The sequence below is a fragment of the Myotis daubentonii genome, chromosome 1 (genome assembly GCF_963259705.1).
Source record: "Myotis daubentonii chromosome 1, mMyoDau2.1, whole genome shotgun sequence".
Classification (NCBI taxonomy): domain Eukaryota; kingdom Metazoa; phylum Chordata; class Mammalia; order Chiroptera; family Vespertilionidae; genus Myotis; species Myotis daubentonii.
The window spans coordinates 139,762,217-139,767,026 of NC_081840.1; the positions used below are offsets into that span (position 1 = coordinate 139,762,217).

Genomic DNA, 4,810 nt, shown 5'->3' on the forward strand with positions numbered 1-4,810 from the left:
ATACATTCTTTATAGGAGGATTCCAGTTTCTGGGTTTTATTTCTCTTTTAACTCTTCTATTGAAAGTTTAATTTACATTATCATGTTTTTAATATTCAACAGCTCTTTTTTCTCTGGAAAATTTTAATAGCTTTCTAGTCTTATTTCAAGGATGTAAACATCTTTTATATTTTTAAGAAATTTAATTACAGTTTAAAAGTTCTTTTGAAATTTGTTTTTGTTTCTCTTGAAGTCCATTTTTTGTTTTGGTTTCTGTCTTTTCCATTGATACATTTCTTAAGTGTTTGGTGATCCTTTTATGTTTAATTTTCAAGTAGTAAGAAACTGAAAATTATTTCCTTATTGAAACTTGTCAATTATTGGACTTCACTATAAGACAATCTGATTGGGTCATTTTAGTGGATACTCTCAACTCTATCTATAGGGCTTTTCTTTGGGCCTGATTAGATTTCCTGGAAAGGAATCCTGGAGGGAAGAATACCGTACTCTAGAAGCATTCCCGTAATCTTGCCAGCCAGGTTTGAATGCATGGTTTGGATGAGAGAAAACAAATGTTCGCCCAGCATCTGCTTCTGTTCCTATGTGGGGGAGGGGAGGGGGGAGGGGCGTGCTGAGACCAACATGGAGGCAGACAGGGGCTCCCGCCCCTGCACACGGAAAGCAGGCTGGGGTGCCTGCAGAGGTGGTATGTCAGGGTGACACTGCGGACACTGGAGGCATACTTGGAAGGTGCAACAGCCCGAGGAGCAGCAGCAGCCACAGCAGCGCCAGGTGCTAAGTTCTGCACAGCTGTGGGAACACCTCCAGACTGGCAGCTGTCCGTCAGCCCCACCAAAGTCCATAGCCAAGTGGTCTGGGCACTCAGACCCGACTCTCTGAGCAGTAGTAGGGAGGCCACGAGAGGCCGGAGCATTAGCAGTTGGAGCCAGATGGCAAAGAGTTGGATGAGGCCCAGACTGATGGATAGCACTTGGCATTCCTTGGAAGCCTTGAGGTCTCCCACCTTGCTGCCAGCGTGGATTAGGTCTCATTTGTGCTAACTGTTTAGGTGTGTAATATGGAGGCCTTTCCTAAGCCTGTGGAACTACTGGCACAAAGTAGCCACCAGCTGCAGGCTGGAACTGATTTAAGAGGACATTGGCAGGGAGTGCTCTCATTCCGGCCACCCGCTGCATATACTGGTTGGTCAGGTGAGCCTTTCCCTCTTCCTTCCTCTGGGCCAGGGTGACATACAGTGGCTTGGAGCCCACGATGCATCCATTCATCTCAGTGACTGCCTTGGCGGTCTCTTCTGGAGATGAGAAGCAGACAAAGCCAAACTGCCGGGGTCCAACCCCAGCAGGTCCAGGGGTCCCCAAAGGTGTGGACGGAGTCGGCGAAGAAGGAAGGACACGGAGACAGCATTCAGTTGATCAGCAACCTAGCCAGGATCTCTAACCCGGATCTCCAGAGAGGTTCTGCTTCAGATCTCCAGCGAGGTTCTGTAGCCATGTTCCCTCGCTAGGTTCTCCAGCCAGGTTCTGTCCAGGCTCTCCAGTCAGGTTCAGTGTCCAGGTTCCAGTCAGGTTCTCCTGCCAATCTCTGTAGTCAGGTTCAGTCCAGGATCCCTTGCCATGTTCTCCCGCTAGGCTCTGTCTCTAGGCTCCAAGGCCAGTCCCTCTCCAGGATCTTCTGGCATGCTCTCTCCAGCGAAGTTCTTCTGTCCCTAGAGAACGTTCTGTGTAGGTTCTGTGCCTAGGTTCTGTCTCTCTTGGTCCTGTCTTCTAAGCCCTGTCTGAGTTCTGTCTCTTTCTGTCTTGTTACATCTGTATTTATACCAGTTGATTCAATCCCATCAATCTCTATTACAAAGGTTAGGGCGTTTCTTATCTCCATTCCAGGGAGTAAAGATTATGTAGCTTAAGCATGATTGTTCGTAGTTAAAGTGATTAATTACCCGCCTGGCACTTAGTTGAGGGGTTTTATTCCCTCCCTAACTTCAGGAGAAAATCCCTACCTGGGGATTCAACCTTTCTTGGAGAGGTGACCTTGGTTAAAACACACAGCGCTAAGGGGAGCAAACATATTAAGAACAGTATGCCATATATGCCAGGTCCCTTGAAACAGCAAGGATGGACTGGCTCCCGGCAAATTCCCCCTTTTTTATTTTTTAAAAGCAGGCATTAAAAAGAAAAACCTGAAATGCTCTCTTGTATCCATTTTAAGAGAGGATTGGTGCTTTCCGCTATTACCTGAGTCCTGATCTATCATCCCAGGGAGAACTTGCCAATCCTGCACTTTCCCAGGGTAGAAAGGCTGCAGTGGGGTTAAGGATAAGGCTCCTTGGGCCTACCTTCTCCCATGCCTCTACATTTACCTTTGCAGCACCTTTCCTTCCTCAGAAAAGCATGGACATATTTCTTGTATAAAATGTTCCATCTGACTGGGAGTAACCTTAACTCCTCTGCTAGCAAGCATATGTGTTAAAAGATCAATATGGAGTCTTTTTTTTCTTTAGACTCAGTATGGCACATCTTCTTAATCTAAAGATCAATACAGAGTCTTCTTTCTTTGGACTCAGTATGGCACATCTTCTCAATCTAAGTTCTGTACTATCCACCTTCTTACCCTACTTACCCTCTATAGGGGGGTCTGTAGCACCCTGGTGGAGTCCTATCCGTCCCGAGTGTGGGGTTCTCAATGGGGGGGGGCTTACCTAAGGGAATCCTGTTCCAGGGGTTCCCAAAGGTGTGGACGGATTCGGCGAAGACTATCCACCCTCTTCCTACGGTGGAGTCTGATCCGTCCCGAGTGTGGGGGTTCTCAATGGGGGAGGGGGGATTACCTAGGGGAATCCTGTCCCTGTTCGGGCGCCAGATGCCGGGGTCCAACCCCAGCAGGTCCAGGGGTCCCCAAAGGTGTGGACGGAGTCGGCGAAGACTATCCACCCTCTTCCTACGGTGGAGTCCTATCCGTCCCGAGAGTGGGGCTTACCTAGGGGTCCCTGTTCGGGCGCCATATGCCGGGGTCCAAGCCCAGCGGGTCCAGGGGTCCCCAAAGGTGTGGACGGAGTCGGCGAAGACTATCCACCCTCTTCCTACGGTGGAGTCCTATCCGTCCCGAGAGTGGGGCTTACCTAGGGGTCCCTGTTCGGGCGCCAGATGCCGGGGTCCAACCCCAGCAGGTCCAGGGGTCCCCAAAGGTGTGGACGGAGTCGGCGAAGAAGGAAGGACACGGAAACCGCGTTCAGTTGATCAGCAGCCTAGCCAGGATCTCTAACCCGGATCTCCAGAGAGGTTCTGCTTCAGATCTCCAGCGAGGTTCTGTAGCCATGTTCCCTCGCTAGGTTCTCCAGCCAGGTTCTGTCCAGGCTCTCCAGTCAGGTTCAGTGTCCAGGTTCCAGTCAGGTTCTCCTGCCAATCTCTGTAGTCAGGTTCAGTCCAGGATCCCTTGCCATGTTCTCCCGCTAGGCTCTGTCTCTAGGCTCCAAGGCCAGTCCCTCTCCAGGATCTTCTGGCATGCTCTCTCCAGCGAAGTTCTTCTGTCCCTAGAGAACGTTCTGTGTAGGTTCTGTGCCTAGGTTCTGTCTCTCTTGGTCCTGTCTTCTAAGCCCTGTCTGAGTTCTGTCTCTTTCTGTCTTGTTACATCTGTATTTATACCAGTTGATTCAATCCCATCAATCTCTATTACAAAGGTTAGGGCGTTTCTTATCTCCATTCCAGGGAGTAAAGATTATGTAGCTTAAGCATGATTGTTCGTAGTTAAAGTGATTAATTACCCGCCTGGCACTTAGTTGAGGGGTTTTATTCCCTCCCTAACTTCAGGAGAAAATCCCTACCTGGGGAGTCAACCTTTCTTGGAGAGGTGACCTTGGTTAAAACACACAGCGCTAAGGGGAGCAAACATATTAAGAACAGTATGCCATATATGCCAGGTCCCTTGAAACAGCAAGGATGGACTGGCTCCCGGCACCAAACCCTTTGCTTCTCCCATCCTCCAGCATTACCTTAGCCCTGGTGATGGATCCGAAAGGAGAAAACTCTTTCCTTAACTTCTCATCGCCAATGGTGTCATCCAAGTTCTTAATGTAGAGACTCACCCCCTGATATCGACTAATTCCCTCTTGCTTCAGCTGTTCAAATTTCCGGTTTAACTCGGCCTGCCGTTCCACTGTCTTCTGTGCACGGCCTACAAAAATGACTTTCCCTCTGATTTCTTTTCCATTCATCTCTTCCACAGCCTTGTTGGCATCCTCGTGTTTTCCGTAACTCACAAAGCCAAAGCCTTTGGATTTCCCAGTGGGATCTCTCATCACCTTGACACTTAAGATCTTACCAAACTGGCTGAATAGCTCTTTCAGACTCATCATCATCCACCTCTTCCCCAAAGTTTTTGATATACACATTAGTGAACTCCTTGGCTTTGGCCCCAAGCTCAGCTTCCTGCTCTTTTTGAGACTTGAATCTGCCCCCAAACACTCTGCAGTCATTGAGGAGCGTGCCATTCATCTCAATGGCCTTGTCTGCAGCTTCTTGGGTCTCGCTGCTGCTACCTCTTAGGAAAGGGAAAAATGATTCAAAAGCCAAATAACCCCTCATGAAATTCAGCTCAAGGTTTGAAGACTTCCTAGCTTGTCCTATGGATCTCAACGCTAAGAACCACAAATTGCAAATTTAATAGGTCATTTTGTATCAAAAGTTCAATTATGAAGCACCTAGAATTTTTCAATTAAAAGAATATATTCTCTGGTTTCTGCTATGGCTCAGACAGTGTTAACTTTTTTTTTTTTTTTTCCTGTTGTGGGTTTTGATTTTCCCCACTCCCCCAGAAA

General features: G+C 48.2%; 1 pseudogene; it reads right to left on the reverse strand.

Moving 5' to 3' along the window:
• Positions 1-1,070: 1,070 nt before the first annotated feature.
• Positions 1,071-4,577, reverse strand: LOC132235619 (polyadenylate-binding protein 4-like; annotated as a pseudogene).
• Between the last annotated feature and the right edge of the window lie 233 nt (positions 4,578-4,810).